This window comes from Sorex araneus, chromosome X (assembly GCF_027595985.1).
Source record: "Sorex araneus isolate mSorAra2 chromosome X, mSorAra2.pri, whole genome shotgun sequence".
Classification (NCBI taxonomy): Eukaryota; Metazoa; Chordata; class Mammalia; order Eulipotyphla; family Soricidae; genus Sorex; species Sorex araneus.
The window spans coordinates 344,508,640-344,526,586 of NC_073313.1; the positions used below are offsets into that span (position 1 = coordinate 344,508,640).

The 17,947-nt window shown below is 37.6% G+C and overlaps 1 non-coding gene across 1 annotated transcript; it reads right to left on the reverse strand.

The window, feature by feature from the left end:
- Positions 1–15,599: 15,599 nt before the first annotated feature.
- Positions 15,600–15,706, reverse strand: LOC129400423 (U6 spliceosomal RNA). The gene has a single exon (XR_008627666.1). It is a non-coding gene; the product is annotated as a U6 spliceosomal RNA (small nuclear RNA).
- Between the last annotated feature and the right edge of the window lie 2,241 nt (positions 15,707–17,947).

A 17,947-nucleotide genomic window follows, 5' to 3' on the forward strand; every position in this document is an offset into this window, starting at 1 on the left:
TTTTGTGATTTGTAATTATTTCTATGCATCTCAAGGAAACAGTTTATTTTATTTATAGATTTACTTGATTTTTTATCTCTATATGAATCGTCTGGAGTGGTACTGGAGTTGGGCTGGAGTGATAGCACAGTGAATAGGGCGTTTGCCTTGCACGAGGCCAACCCGGGTTCAATTCCTCCACCCCTCTCAGAGAGCCCGGAAAGCTACTGAGAGTATCTCGCCTGCATGGCAGAGCCTGGCAAGCTACCCGTGGTGTATATTATATGCCAAAAACAGTAACAACAAGTTTCACAATGGAGACTTTACTGGTCCCCGCTTGAGCAAATTGATGAGCAACGGGATGACACTGATACAGTGATATGAATTGTCAAGTCTCAATTAAAAGAATACCCCTTTATTTTAGTGCTTATTTTTTAATTATGCCATCTCAAACTCTCTGGTCTTTCAGAATAAGAACTAAGTATAAAGCTCTCATGAACCATGTTTTTGCATAATGTCATTTGTGCTTGAATTACAAAACCTCTTAAATGCAAGTCACCATACCCACCTCAGGTTTTATCATAATCACTACCACCACTAGTAACACACATTGCATGTAATACTTAGGGCACTGAATTGTGCAAGAAGGTCTCATTTTCTCAGTTCTTCCTAATACTTCAGGTATTTTCTGCTTATAATTACAAAAAAAGTTATCATTGTAAATATGTTAACATGTCATTGCTCTTCTAAATAGTTTATCTGGCTACCAGATGTGGGGGTTATACCCACTCTGTTCTGTGCCATCTCTGTAGCACTGTAGCTCTGTAGCACTGTCATCCCATTGTTCATCGATTTGCTCGAGCGGGCACAGTAACATCTCCATTGTTAGACTTGTTGTTATTGTTTTTGGCATATCAAAATAGCCACGGATAGTTTGCTCTGCCGTGCAGGCGGGATACTCTCAATAGCTTGCTGGGCTCTCCGAGAGGGATGGAGGAACCAAACCCGGGTCAGCCTCGTGCAAGGCAAACGCCCTACCCGCTGTGCTATCATCTCTGTAACAAAGGGAAAATCTTTGGTAATTCTACAAGTCATCAGATAATTCTTTTGTTTTTCCCCAGAAGCCTACCACTTTTAGCACATTTCCCTCCTGATAAATGTGTTTAAAAAAAAAAACATGCTGGGGTATATTTTCTGTTTAAATGCTTCACCCATTCCCATTATTTTCAAATGTTCATTTCTGGTCCACAGATTACAGTAATATGCGAGAATCCTAAGTAACAATGAGAATCATCACTATATATAAAGTCTGTGGCCTCTACATCTAACATAGTTCCTTGTGGAAGGACTTGCTCTCCTGGACAAGTGACTCTTCTAGGCAAACATGAGCTACCAGCTATGGAATGTCTATAATCAGATAATAGCCTGGTTTCAATTTCAACAAATAGTATCTTTTAATTTATTTTCCACTTGAAAGCAGATAGTTATCCCCTGGCCTCTTTTACTTGTTTTTTTATATAAACTGTGATGTAGGTTTAATATACCATAGCAAAATCCATTCTTATTAAAATCATATCACATTAAAACCTATACTGAGATACAAAACATTCACAATTTAGCTTAAACTAATTTTATTATTTTATTTATGAATAATTGGTTGTCACTTCAATAGTGAGGACAGAGATCAGGTGGAAATAATCACCAATGGAAGTCCCTTTCTTAGATTTTTCATTTGAAGTACTAACCATATATTTGTAGAAACTTTGGGAGAATAGGATTATAGAATGTACAAAATGAATGACTTGGACACTGGAGCCAGATTTCCTGAGTTTGAAGTCTGTAAGTCTATTTTTTAGCTATTTGACTTGGGGTAAATTATTTAAGCCCCTTAGGTCTCAATATTAACTATAAGTGTGGAGTTATAATGGTTTGTGCCACTCAGATACCTTAAGCATTCATCATACCTGTCACATTATAAGCTCTCAGAAAACATTAACCACTCTCACCTCCATCATCATCATCATCATTCTTACAATTATTATTGTAGAAGTTCCAGGCCTCATAGTACACATAAATTTACCATAGGTACCAGATATTGGGTAATGGTGTAAAATGGTTATTTGAGTTTATTCATCCAAATTGAGAGGAAAAAGAAAACTACCAAGGGCTTATCATATCTGAATATAAAGGGGATATTGATTTAAGTGACTTATCATAGTCCTGGCCCATACAACCTTAATGTATTAACCAAGGTTTATATTTACAGAAATGACTAAAATTACTAGTTTTAATGTATTTTTTAGCATAGCAGTGGGACTCTGATGGTACCCAGGGCTTGTAATCTTGCTTTGTGCACAGGGATCACTTTTGTCAGTGCTCAGGAGGTACCATATGTGATGGCTGGTCTTGAGCTAGGGTAGGCTGCAGGTAAGACAAGCACCTTAACCTTTGTACTATCTCTCCAGCCCATTTTTTTCTCTTTTTCTTAAATGACTAGACTATGCCGTAGTAAATGAGATTAGATCCTATTGTTTCTTAACTCTCAGCATCTATTCTGAGCCTTTTCAACCTAAATAGTAGATGAAAGTTTGAAAGAAATGGCAAACAATAATTTATATAAAGATTCCACTGGTAATAACTAAATGCATGACATAATTTAGAATATTATTTATGACACATTGAAAACTATTATTTTGCTTGATGATTTTGAAAATTCCAGGTACTATTAGGCTTTTTCTTTTGTATAATATTTACTTAAGTACTATATTTGAATCCACAAATATTTTTTTTCTTTTTTTTGGTTAAGATCCAGCTGCTAGCCAATGAAATGATTTTATATTATTCTAGGACAGAAGCCAGAAACTTGATCTCGCTGCATAGAACTACTCTATTACCCTTTGTGTAAAATATATTCAGCTACTGGTCCCTAGATAGTTGTCTGAGAAAGCATTTTAAATTATTCCCTTTGGAGTTGGTTGAGTGTCATTGAGATATAAAATAAAAAGAAAATCAACTCAGTTTGTCAGATACAACCAAACATATCAATGTGTACCAATGGGTTCCACAGAAAGGACCATCTTTATCATGAGACTTCCTTAAAAACTTTTTACTGGACAATACCAACCATAGAGAACCATAACTTTTAGATCATGGCCTTGGAATTTTTTACCAGTGTCCATGGTTAATTGCTAAACAGGGACTATAGATCCAGAAATATAACCATAGGTTCTGATTTTTGTTAGAGAATTTATTTTAATCAAGTAAACACTGAAATATTTACAGGGGATAAATTTTTGTCTCCCGTAAGAACAAATAATTTAACTTGGCTTTATGAAGTATCTTTCTAACTTACAATAAACCCATAGCATTTTTTTCTATGTTAAATCTTAACCAAACTCACAAATATTAAATTGGTAACTATCACAGCGAACATTACCAAACTTGTTATATAATTTAAGTGAAATCATAATTAGTTGCTCAAAAAAATTCTTATTGGTTATGTATGTAATAAAGAGAAAGAGAAATCTTATTCTAAACTTCTGACAAATGACAGAAATTGCTTTCTTACAAATCTCAGGAATCTGCCAACTTTGAAATAGTGCACTTGAGAGCCAGAATTGGCCAATACATCACTTAAATGATAGAGCATTTGGACATAGAAAAGGATCTGGGAAACAGTGTTCAATTTTTAGGGATTCCTCTAGATCAAGACCTATAAATAATATGCATATATAATACCAATACATTGTATATCTAAGATAGTGAATGAAGAAAAAGTATTTGTAGACAAATATTAACTCGATGTTTCAGAGAGAAAATTAAAATAAGGATGCATTTAAAAGACCATAGAACAGGATTGAAGATATAATACAGCCTAATACACTAGCCTTGCACCAGCTGGCTTGTGTTTGATCTCCACCACCACATATGGTTCCCTGAGCACTGCCAGGAGTAATCCCCGAACACAGGCCCTGAGTATGGTCAATTTTGTTCCTAAAACAAAAACAAATGCTCAAAAAAAGAGCCATAGAATAGTGCAGGTATGCATTAGCTCTTGTTATTTTATTTTTTGAATTTTATTTTCATTCATAAAATAATACATATACAAGTTTAAAATATAATAGCACTATACGACTTTAAAAATAACCAAAATTAGTCCCCTAAGCTAGCTAACATTAGTCTTCCTCCTCTGATTATTTCCAGTCAACGTTTTTTTCAGCTTTTACAAACTCTCTTTCTTAGCATTGGCCTCCAGGTTTTACTTAAAAATAGAGATGTTTATGCTGCTATTTTAAACATTGTGTATTGTTATCCTGACTATGGGTGATGAGATCACAATTCTTGTCGCATCCTCCTTTCCTTCCTATCTTAACATATACTTGTACCACTTCTCAGAATTAAATAAATGACAGTTTTCTTCATTACATCTTCATAAATATTGTTCAAAGACTGCTCAGAGTTTTTATCCTAAGCATTTATTGTTCCCACCCCTCTCCAATCTGGAGTCAACAGTAATGGTCTTTCCCTTATTCAGTTTTCTATGATACTAATTCTGTTTCACATCCTACCAAAGAACTCTACAGGTCTCATCATGATACATCATGGGAATATACTAGTTCTGTGTTTTCTAGGTGACCTGGAACCCTCAGTTCTGTTTCATTATGAACTTATTGCTCTCTAATTCTAGATTTTTTTTTTTGCTTTTTGGATCACACCTGGTGATGCACAGGGGCCACTCCTGGCTCTGCACTCAGGAATTACTCCTGACAGTGCTCAGGGGACCATATGGGATGCTGGGAATTGAACCTGGGTCGGCCGCATGCAAGGCAAACACCCTACCTGCTGTGCTATCGCTCCGGCCCCCTGCTCTCTAATTCTAAAGGGAGTCTAGGATTTTCCTTCACTGTCACACAATTCCTTTCATTTTTTTCTGACAGTGGAACACTGGGATTTACACAGCGTAGAAACATCCAATCTCACCAAAAAGTTCCAACCAATAGTAATCATATAGCCCATGGCATCAGCTGTATAAATTTGTAAGATATTAAACTTCCAGAACTGATTCTTTGATTTAATTTTTTTCCTAAATTTCCAAGTCTGTCTTCTTTTACATAAGATTTTCTCAGCTTCATGTCATTTCATATCACAAACACTTCATGACACCCCCAGCACTATCAGAAGCAGGCTTGGTAGCCTCTGAGCACCTCTGGGGTGACCCTCATGGTCCCCAGGTCAAAACATAAGTATCACTGGGCTCAGGTTTGACCCATTCACTCTGGTTGGCAGACTATCCCCAGGAATGGTCCTAGCCCTTTAAGTATGTCTTGGGAGCCCCTTCCCCAAAATGAGGTAACAAATATATTTCACACATTAAAAAATAATTTATGAGAAAGAAAATTAGTATTACAAAGAATATAGGACACAAATGTGAAAAAGAACTCAGAACACACCCAGTGTGTATGCAACATTGTTGCACCAACAACTAGCTCACTGTGTTCCATTGTTTACATAATTACTAAACCAACCACTTATGAAATAGAAATGTGATCATTAAGATATATGTGACCCACCTCATTTTTATGATTTTTCATATTACCAATGCTACTTTCATAATAGCATCTTCATTGACTCTAAATCTTAAATATTTTCAAAGTAAAGAGTAAGCAATTCTTATAGCCTACTGAACATGTGTAAAAAGTAAGCAAGCAATTCTTATAGCCTACTAAAATAGTACATTGCAGCAAGAAAAATATGACGCAGTTTATAGCAAAGTACCATGAAAAATAAAAAACACCAACAAAATATCACTGACAGTAAAATCTGCACTATAGCACTGTAGCACTGTCATCCAGTTGTTCATTGATTTGCTTGAGCAGGCACCAGTAACGTCTCCACTGAGAGACTTGTTACTGTTTTGGGCATTATTGAATATGCCACGGATCACTTTCCAGGCTCTGCCTTGCAGGCAGGATACTCTCGGTAGCTTGCCGGGCTCTCTGAGAGGGACAGAGGAATTGAACCCAAGTCAGCCGCCAGCAAGGCAAACACCCTACCTGCTGTGCTATGGCTCCAATCCACAACAGTAAAATCTACATATTTGAAAATATTTAATTTAAACCATATTCTAATCAAATTGACTACCTCTTAAACTAGCTAGGTTTATATAAGACATGACACCACACCAGAATTACCTTTTATTTAGAAAATAAGAACAGATATAAACACACACATATCTTAATAGATTTAATGTCACACATGATCAGATTAAAATTTTGAAGTTTCTTTATCCTAACTTATTTTGATGTCATTGAATCTTTCTTACAAAGATAATAATGAGAGAGAGAGAGAGAGAGAGAGAGAGAGAGAGAGAGAAAGTGAGGAAGGGGCGGTAGGAGGGCGGGGATCTCCTAAGCAATGCTCAGGGGGTCAGGAAGATATTCGCAGTGATGTTTAACCAACTGGACCCATCTGTTTAACGAACCCAGTAATACAGGTCGGGCCTGGAAGTGCTGGGGACCTCTAGGGTTACACCCAGCACTCTTGAGGGCCAAAATTTCCTGGGTTCAAATTTGGTCTCTGAGCATGCAAGGCACACATCCCTGATCAGCGAGATATCTTCCTGGTTCCAAAGATAATTATTCTAGGGGATTTCAATACAGTACTGAGGAGTGCTTGGGGGCCAATCCAGGTGATATTGGGCCAGCATGAACTGAAGATGCAGTGCTGTTCATGCTCTGCAGTGCCAGGGACCACTACAGCAGTGCTCAGGGACAGGACATGAGGGGTCAAACTGGCCACGTTTGGGGGCCTCTAGAGCTACATCTGATGAAGCTCAGGAGGCCATGTGGTGATGGGGACCAAATCGGCATTCACCTTGAGCCCTAACTCCCCAGCCCAACAGTAATTCTTTTTTTGTTTGTTTGTTTGTTTATTTGGGGACCACACTGAGTGGTTCTAAGCACTTACTCCTGACTTTGAGCTCAAGAATCAGTCCTGGTGTGCTTGGCAAACCGTATGGGCATATGGGGTACCAAACCTGGATACTCTGTGTACACATGCAAGGCAAGCGCCTTACCCACGGTATTGTTGCTCCAGTCCTTAAGAGTAATTCTTTTTTGTTATTGTTGTTGGTTTTTGGGTCACACCTGGCGTTGCACAGGGGTTACTCCTGGCTCATGCACTCAGGAATCACTCCTGGCAGTGCTCGGGAGACCATATGGGATGCTGGGAATTGAACCCCGGGTTGGCCGCATGCAAGGCAAATGCCCTACCCACTGTGCTATCACTCCAGCCCCAAAGAGTAATTCTTAATGTATGATTTCAGCAGGTTGATAGCAGAATTTATAAATGCCCATTTTTAATTGAGATTTAAGCGCATAAATCAATTCTAAATAAATATATGTGCTAGAATTTAGGATATGAATTTTGCCTCTTGTGAGGCAAACAATTCAGCAGGGAAAAAATTAGCCTTCACTTTAAAATATATACATCTCATAAAGCCTCAAACTTCCAACTTGAAATAAAAGCTGAATTTCTACAGAAGACACATGCTTTATTTCAAAGGAGGAGGTGAATTATAAACTCGCCAGTGTATTGCACATCTATTAGTTTTAGAGGGGGAAAAACTGACTCTGAAAATGTAAAAACTGGGTTTTAACATGGACATAAATTTTACACAATATTATGTCTCACCCTTAACGGTGCTCCAGTAGAGGGGTTAAATGTATCTTTAACCTTAAGTAGTGATCTCATCTGATTGTCCATGTAATATATTTTAATCTAAATCAAAAAACTAGCATTTCTTCCCCAATATGTTATATTAACAAAGTTAGAAATCATAGTCGTATGAACAGAAACAATGATAACAGAGCGAAATAAACCATCACTCTCTGCCACATTATTGAATAATGTAGAAATTCTGAAAATTACTTTGATTCATGACTATTTTGATGTCTATAGAAGTTATAAGACAAAAATATGGCTCTTTTGATGTCTATGCGAACTATGCCACAAAATAAAATTTCCAGTGATTTTTTAAAAATTTGCAGTGAAAACAAGGTCAGTAGTGGAAGGTTTTCCACTCTCCCCAGTGTGAGTACAAGTAACCAGTGGAACATAGCAAAGCAGTGATGCCCTAGAGGAAAAGCAGGGCTCAACACCGTCACAGAATTAGGCAGAAGCATATTCCTTCTGAGGTTATAACTGGTTTCATTTACACATATATTCCCATGTGGAGAATTAAATAATTCTGATTCAACTGGAAGGATCAAGTATTTGCATTAATGATCCCATTTTTAAAGATTTTTGAAACCCTAACTCTGCTTTTAAAACTTCCATAGGTGACAAAAGCAAGATGAAAGCAATTCACTAATATAATTAACATATCAAGTTGTTTGAGAATATTAAAAAGACTCACCTGAAATACATGAAACTAATGTTCTTTAAATGTTAGCTATTGGTCATCGATTTGCTCATGAAATGTTGTGTTTGCCGAGATAAAACAGAAAAATATCTAACCCTATTTTTCTAGGAATTGCAAATCTCCTTGATTAAATGCTTAACCTACATTTCACTGGTCACTGAATTCTCATATTCATTACAGGATTTTTAACCATCAGAAAATAGGATTCTCATATAAACATTGCATGAGCTAAAATTTTATTTTTAAACATAAATAAAACATTTTAATATATTAATTTTGTTACTATATCACTGGATCAACTCTTCAAAAATAGTTAATCTTTTAAAAATTCTAATGAGATAATAGTGTGGATAAATATGAAATAGGCTAAGATCAAATTAAAAGAGAATTTATTTCAATTAACAGAATAAGTTTCTATTCTAATTCTATTAATTTTTTAGTCACAAAATACATAGTTTAACAAGACTGCTCATGATTTCAATATGACAACTGGGAAATTTTTGGCCTTCAGAGGAAGATATAAAGAAGACAAAAATTCTGTGGGCCTGTGCTCAAAATGATGTGTCAAAATTAAGGTAAGAATTATATTTTTATTTATTTACTTTTTTCATTGACTCACCATGAGATACACAATTCCAAAGTTGTTCAAGACTGGGTTTCAGTTGTACAATGTTCTGACACTCATTCCTTCACTGGTGTACATTTCCCTGACACCAATGCCCCAGTTACTCTCTCACATGCCTTTTTGGCAGGCACTTCTCTCTCTCTCTCTCTCTCTCTCTCTCTCTCTCTCTCTCTCTCTCTCTCTCACTCGCTCGCTCTCTTTAGGGCACGATGGTTTACAATGCAGAATCTGAAAAATTATCATGTATATCCTTTGCCTACTTTCTGCATTCAGTTCTTGTCCAGAGTGATCAAGAAATGAAGAATTATTAAATAAATACCCAGCCATTGAGGACTTCAGATATGCTTAATCGACTCAACCAAGTACCTTGGAAAGGTGTTTCATTCCTCACAGCAAAGTCTAACCAGAGTGGATAGATTGATATAAACTCAACTACTGATTAAAGGATTAAAGGATAACACCAGCATGGGGGCTCAGGAGATTAGCTTTCTTTTTGCCACAGTCAACAATTATTATTGCAGTGTTTGTGATAAAATAAAGAAAAATCACCTAAATGAAACAAGTAGAAGAATTTATATATAGTTTAAGAATTTTTTCAAAATGTCCCTTTAAAAATATTTACTTCAGAGGGAGACGAAGAAATGGTACAACAAGGACATTTGCCTTGCATGCAGCCAACCCAGGTTTCAATCCCCATATGGTCTGATCCCTGGACACAGAATTAAGAGTAAGCCCTGAGCCACCAGATGTGACCCCAAAGCCAAAACAACAACAACAACAACAACAAAATGCTTACTCTAGACTCTCTAGGCTCAAGAGAGAGAGATCTTGCAGTCATGTTTGTATGTAGCCAACATCTGTTCAAATGCTTAGTATAGCATCTGGTCCCCCAAATGCTGCCAGGAGTAAAACTTGTGCACTGCTGGGTGTGTCCCCTCCCAGTTTTTTTGTTTTTTTCTTCATCTAGACCAGAGAGTTTATTCAATGGGCTGGAACACATGCTTGGTATACTGGAAGCATGGGTTCGAATGTCTCTTGAGTACTAAACTGAGAGTAGCCCTTGAGTCATGCTGGGTGTACCCCCCATAAAGAGAAAAAGAAAATGTCAGTCTTCCCAAAGTTGTTGAAATTTTTTTTTTTTTTGGGTTTTGCAGGGGTGTGTGGGGGGGGATGTTTGCTTGTTTTTGCTTTGGTTTTTTTTTTTGTTTTTGTTTTTGGTGGGGAGGGTTTGGAGACCAAACCCAGCAGTGTTCAGGGCTTATTCCTATGCTCAGAGATCACTTTTAGCAGGATTCTGGGAACAATATGCTGTGCCCGAATCAGACCCAGTCACATGTAAGGCAAATGCCTTATCTACTATACTAACTCTCCTGAACTGGAATTGTTTTAATAATTGTAACATGCGGCTATTATTTTTTTCAGTCACTTTGATTTCCAATACTGTCCATGATAGGGTTTCATGCATACAGGATTCCAACACCACATCTTCCGCCAGAGTGTTCATTTCTCTCCACCATTGTCTTAGGGTCTCTTTTAATCCCTACTCTCACACATACCCATCTTCACCCACTGAGGTAAGCTCAATTCTGTAGACCATTTCTCAGATTTTGTTGCTTCTAGCATTTGTTATTCCCATGTTATATTTTATATCTCACATATGAAAGATTGTCTCTCTCCTGACTGACTTCACTTAGCATACTTTCCAGTTTCAACTACATAATGGTAAATTGCATGATTTCATCTTTTCTTACAGTTGAGTATTATTCCACTATGTGTATGTATATATACCATATTACATACCATATATACTACTTATACCATAATTTCCATATACATAACATATATATTCATTATATATATCATAATTTCCTTATCCAATCATCTGTTCCTAGACATGGTTGTTTTCAGATTTTGGCTATTGTAAATACTGTTGTAGTGAACACTGGAGTAAAAGTATTTCTAAATAGAGTTTTTGGTTCCTTGGGATAGATACCAAGAAGTGGAATTGCTGGGTCATATGGAAGTTCAATTCTTGTCTTTTTGAGAAGTATCCCTGTTTTCCAAAAGGGTTGACTCAGTAAATAACCCCACCAACAGTAGACAAGTGTTCCATTTTCCCCACAACCATGCCACAGAAACACTGACTGTTTCTGTTGTTTATGATGTGTGTCACTTTCACTGGTGTGGCATTATATTTCATTATTGTTTTGATCGACATTTTCTGATGTTCAGTAATAAGATCATCAAAATATCCAAAGTCATCCTAGGAACAGGGAAGATAGGAGGCTTTTCTTTTCCCAACTTTAAATTATACTATAAAGTTATAGGTATCAAGAGAGTGCAGTACTGGAATAAAGACGGACTCTCAGACCAACAGAATAGAATTGAGAGCCAAAGACAGATTCTCAGATATAGGCACAGCTAATCTTTGACAAAGGAGCTAAGAGTATTAAGTAGAGCACGGAAAGTCTTTTCAACAAATGGTGTATGAAAACTGTCAGTCACATGTAGAGAAAGAAATTCAAACATCTATCTCACAGCATGCACAAAAGTGAACTCAAAATAAATTAAAGACCTCAGAGTTAGATTTAAATCCATATACTGAAGAAAACATAGATAGAACTCTTTATGACATTGAATCTGAAGGTATCTTCAATGATTAAATGCCATTGGCCAAACAAATGAAAGCAAAGATAAACAAAGGGAACTACATCAAATTAAGAAACTTCTGCATCACAAAAGAAACAATGAGCAGAATTAAAAGACACCCACAGATTGGGAGAAAATATTTGCTGACCACTCATTTGATAAAGGGTTAATCATCATCATCATCATCATCATCATCATCATCATCATCATCATCATCATCATCATCATCCCATTGATCATCTATTTTCTCAAGCAATCTCAGTAACGTCTCCATTCGTCCTAGCCCTGAGATTTTAGAAGCCTCTCTTTACTCGTCTTTCCCAATGGTGCCTCATTGGAGGCTCTTTCAGGGCCAGGGAAATGAGACCATTATTGTTACTGGTTTTTGGCATATGAATATACCACGGGGAGTTTGCCAGGCTCTCCCATGGGGGCAGGAAACTCTCAGTAGTGTGCCAAGTTCTCCGAAAGGGAGAACTAGGCAATAAAACTATAAGCGTGTAGCCGAGTGCTTCCAAGAGCTTGGTTTTATAGTCTCTGGATGATGGCTGTTGATGGGATTACACAGTGCCGGGAGCAGTTTCTGAGTGTGACTGCCTAGCTACTGGAAAATGGGAGAGCTGGGCGGGAGAGGCTCAGTCCTGATCCGAGCAGGCTTGGAGATCTCAGCCCCGAGTCCCACAGACCTGGGTTCCTCTGCCGGTTTCTTCATGCATGAGGCTCATCTAAACATGTGGAGAGGGGCCTTGAGCATGGCTGTGGCTGGGCTCCGGAGGTCTTCGGCTGCGGGGGCTCAGCTTGAGGCAGGAAGGGATACTCAACCCACCCCCTACAGGGGCCCCGGTGAAGACAGCCAGGAGTGGGGGCAAGAGACTCTCTGCAAAAGGTTAATATCCAAGATATATAAAGCACTTGTAAAACTTAACAACGACAACAAAAATGGTCAAATGTGGGAAGAAGAAATGAGAAGTTTCCTAGAAGACATACAGACAGCCAATAGGCATATGAGAAAAGGTCTGCATAGCTATTTAATATGTAGAAGCATATAATATAATTATTTTTTAATTTGTTTTTGCTAATGTTTGTTCCATTCCGTCCCTCTTGCAGAGCCCAGCAAGCTACCAAGAGTATTCCTCCCGCATGGCAGAGCCTGGCAAGCTACCCATGGTGTATGGTGTATATGCCGAAAACAGTAACAACGTCAGTCCTCATTCCCTTGATCCTGAAAGGGCACCCAATATGCCATTGGACTACACTAGCACACGACAGGCACGAATGGAGATGTTACTGGTTCCTGCTCGAGCAAATCGATGAACAATGGGATGACAGTGATACAGTGAATATTTGTTTAAGCCATTATATCATGAATTAACTACACTTCTATAGAACAATTCTTTATTTTTATGCTACTCCTAAAATAAAAAATTTCTTTAACATAACCAAATATTGACCACTGACTCTAGTACAGAAAAATCCACTTTCAGCCCTTAATATTACAAGGAAGAAAAATAAGTACTACAATATTGATTAGCTTGTCCAAAGAGTGCGTGGAAGATTAGAGACTTCAGCCAAATCTTCACCTTCAGCGCTCTCTTCAGACTAAGCACAGCACCGACTCTGTCAGCACTCCATCAGGAATCCAAGGACAGAAGAGTTACAAAGAGCCTCCTGAGGACTTAAAGTGCACTTTAAAAAGTGATTTCCAGCATTACACATCCAAAACAACCCTGAACAGCGAAGTAAAACTTCAATATGTGATAAACTAAGGAGAGCTAAATAAAACAAGGAAAGAGACAGCATCCATTGATGACAAACCCTTCACCTTTGAATGCAGAACTGAGATTACCATACATCAAAGGGAAAGGGGGAAAGAGGAGGTGAACTTGAAGCTACATGACAACAATGTAGGAGCGTCTTAGACATTTGGTAGTGGTGAAGGTTTAGAAATTATGTACACAAAACCCATAAAAGTTAATGCTTTTGTAACTATTATCTAAAGTACATTTTTTTAAAGACAAAAATGATGGAAATAGAACACTAAACTTCAGAGAGGTGGGATCTCTAGGTTTAAGGACCTAGAAGTCATTTTATGGATTATATATAAGAATGATACAAAATTTTTTGTTATGATTTTGAGATCACACTCGATAATGCTCAGGGGTCACTATTAGCAATGCTGGGGGACCACATGGAGTGCAAGGAAGCACCTTACTCACTGTACTATTTCTTTGGTCCCAATGCAACACTTTTTATACACTTTATCTGGAAATAATTCTATCTTACCTTATTCATCTTGTCACTTTCATTCTCCATTGGTTCCTTCCTTCACTCATTCACTCATTCTACACATGGAGATTTTAGAAATCACTAAAAGGAAGTTTCAGTGATATATAGATATATATATATGTTATGGTCCATACTAATTTTTCAGTACTAATATTTCAGTACATTTTTAATATTATGGATTTTCTTTTTAAATAACCACAATAAAATTGTAAACTATTTTAATCTAATTGATCAATCTGAAGTTAATATTGAAAATTTAAATCATTTAGAAAAGGTTTGCATTGGCACAGATTTAGCCACAGGAAGCCCCTTCAAGCTGGCACCTATGTATTTGCCTATAAAATTTTTGAGTACTTCTTTACTTCCTGACACTTGGGAGAATATGTTCCAGGCCCATATTGAACTTACTCTTCCCCTACTATGTCAAAGGAACAACTTGGAAATAACCAATGTCCTATACTTAAGGAGCTTTGGTAGTTCTTAGAGATAAGTAGACATTTTACTTAAATATAATTGACATGTAATATTGTGTAAAGTTAAGGTGTACAGCATGTTTCTTTGATACATCGATATTTTATAAATTATTACCCTTGTGTGCTGGAGCGATAGCACAGCGGGTAGGGCTTCATGTTCCTGGAGCGAGCAAATGCCACTGGGCTACAATAGCACACAACAGGGACAAATGAAGACATTAATGGCACCCGCTTGAGCAAATCAATGAACAACAGGATGACAGTGATACAGTGATACTGCTACAAGGGTAATAGCACTGTAGCACTGTTACTGTCATCCCATTGTTCATCGATTTGCTTGAGCAGGCACCAGTAATATCTCCATTGTGAGACTTATTGTTATCGTTTTTGGCATATCAGATACATCACGGATAGCTTGCCAGGCTCTGACATGCAGGTGGGATACTCTCAGTAGCTTGCCGGGTACTCCAAGAGGGATGGAGGCTTTTGGGGTGGTGTCTAATCGTCCTTAGGGTCCTTACGGGCTCCAGGAAAAATTGCATTGCTCTCTTCTGGGAGCTTTGTTTTATAGTCTCTGGATCTTGGCTGTTGATGAGATTACATGGCGCCAGGGGGAGTTTGTGGGTGTGACTGCCTACCTACTGGAAAACTGGGAATCTGGGTGGAGGGGGCCCAGTCCCAATGCAAGCAGGCTTGGAGATCTCAGCCACGGGTCACATATACCTGGGTTCCTCTGTCAGTTCCTTCATGGGTGAGGCTCGTTCGAGTGTGTGGAGTGTGGCCTTGAACATGGCTGGCTAGATTCTGGAGGTTTTAGGCTGCTGGGGCTCTGCTTGGGGCGGGGAGGAAAACTCAACCCACCCCGCTCTGAGGTGGCCCCAGTGAAGACAGCCTGGTACAGGGGCACATTATAACACAATATATATTACATTATAGCAATATACATCACATTATATGATTAGAGTGCATTCTTGTCTATGTTCACTATACTTATTCTCTATTCACTGTTTTTTTGTCTGTATCCACTATACTTATTCTCTATTCTCTATTTACTTCTTAAAAGAGGTGAAATTTTGATAGCAAAGAGAATGAAAATTAGTCTTTCAGCTTCAAACAAGATATCTTCTGAACATGAGAAAGCATTTTACTTTACTCTTTTTTAAAAAAAAATATAGAATTCTTCACGAATTTGCATGTCATCCTTGCACAGGGGCCATGCTAATATTCTCTGTATCATTCCAATTTTAGTATATGTGCTGCCGAAGTCAGCACTACTTCACTCTTGTTGTCAGTTTTTAATAATTGTGTAACAAATACCACCCAAAACTGTGACTTAAAACAAAATTGCTTTGACTTTTCAAATGGGATAAGCCCCAGTGAGTGTAGTTTGCTTCTGACCTACATAATAGCAGCTGGTTTAATTAATGCTGGAGGATCCAAGGTGACCACCTCACTCTTATTAAAGACCTTGGTGCAGCCTGTTGACTGGAGACCAATGTTCTTCCTTGTGATTTCTCTCTTCAAAAGGATCACCTGCCTTCTTTGCATTGAAATCAAGCACTACAAGAGGGTGAGAGGAGCTCTTCATCCTTTGAAGACTTTGACCTCAAACTGGCATGCTGTCATTTTTATTGCATTCCACTGATCAACCTAATTTGCAAAGCTAGTCTAGTTGCAGAGAGTGGGAAATACACTTTTGATGAAAGTACCAGTTTAAAAATAGAAGGATTGTTGGTGGACACCTTTGAGAACAGTTGACCACATTGTCTTTTTTTAACCTTTCCCACTTCTAGTAAGCTGGTGTTTTTGCATTATGATGTGGAAAGGAAAAATGAAGACAGCCAAATATCTGAGTGAGAAAGAGTTATTTGAACCTCCATTTGACCTATGTACTAAATAAACAATCAAATATTTTTGTTTCCTACTTGAATAAGGCTTTTATTATTTAAAAAAATGAAGAGAAAAAATGAAGAGAAATATTTTAGTTATTAGAATATTTATAGATGTATCTTTAAATTGTTTAAATTTTAGTTTGGGAAAAAATGAAGCTCATGTGTAAAAGATTAGCATATATAATCTGGGTTTAAACCTACCACCGCAAAAATAAATCAATCATTCTTCAGAATGATTGAGAATCAAAAAAAAAGGCCCAAGGTGGATATACAATACAGATTTTGCTAAGGTAACTGTTCATAAAGATAACTTAAAAAATCAAAGTTGGAGACAAATCATGAAGAGTGACAGAAAATTATTTGATTGTGCTTTGTTTTCATTTTAATTGTATTTTTATATAGTTGTTCATAATGATTTATTGCATTCAATATTCCAACCTCAATCCCATCACCATTACACCTTCCCACCACCATTATTTTCAATTTTCCCAACCACGACCCAAGCCTGCCCCAATAGCAGGCCCTAAATAATTTATTTTTATTGCTTGTTATGAATAAGTTGCTAAAAATGATCAAAAAAAGATTTTCTTAGAAGAAAGAATGTGACAATTGTTGTATCTGGAGCAATTAAGCCCTTGTATATGAGATTACTAACATGTTGTTACAGGTTAAGCCTGTATGCTAATGTTTTCTTAATTGATACTGGTTGCCTTCTACTTTGCATCTTATCCAATGTGGTGAGCTACTCCTGGTATATCAGTGGTGTAGAGTATGAGATGTGGTATGGCTGCATATGTAGCTGTGTACTCCAGAATTCTAAATTTTAAATGGGGCGCTATGGCTGGAGTTAAATTTTTAACCGGATGGTGACTTTTGGGTCTGGAAGCATCTCTGTAGCTTATTGATCTCTTTTGAGATTTATTCATGAGTCTCTAGATCATAGCTGATTAATGAGTTTATATGTTGCCAGAGGTAGTTCATGGGCATGACTGCCAGGCTCCCGGAAGAACAGGGGCATGGATGGAGGTTGTCCATATCCAAATCCATGAGTCTGGAGATTTCGGTCACAAAACCATATACCTGTGCTTACCTGCATTTTTCAACAGATTCATTCCTGGATGAGGCTCGTCTTGTGGAGTCCAGCCATGAGCATGGCAGCAATTGGATTACAGAGGTTTTTGGCTGCCAGGGCCTGACTATACTTTTAAATAATGTTTCCCATTTTCAGTAAAGGCAGAATAACCACATTCATGGTAACACAAAGAGTTCTGGTTTTCAACACAAATAAAATCTTCATTGAAATGGAAATGAGAAAACAAATTTCTTGAAAAATATTTCTTTGGGAGATGGGAGGAATACCTTCTTTGGGGGTTCATCGGTGGTGGAGAATGAGCACTAGTGGAGGGATGGGGACTCGAGCATTTTATGACTGAAACACAAGCACGAAAGTTTGCAAGTCTGTAACTGTACCTGTACCTCACAGCGATTCACTAATAAACTTAAAAAAAAAACAGAAAAATGTTTCTTTATTTGGTGCCCATCTTATACTGCACTACAGAAAATGTTCTGGCACAGAAAGTGAAACGAGATACAGACTCTGCTCTTCAGGAGCTAATGTAGG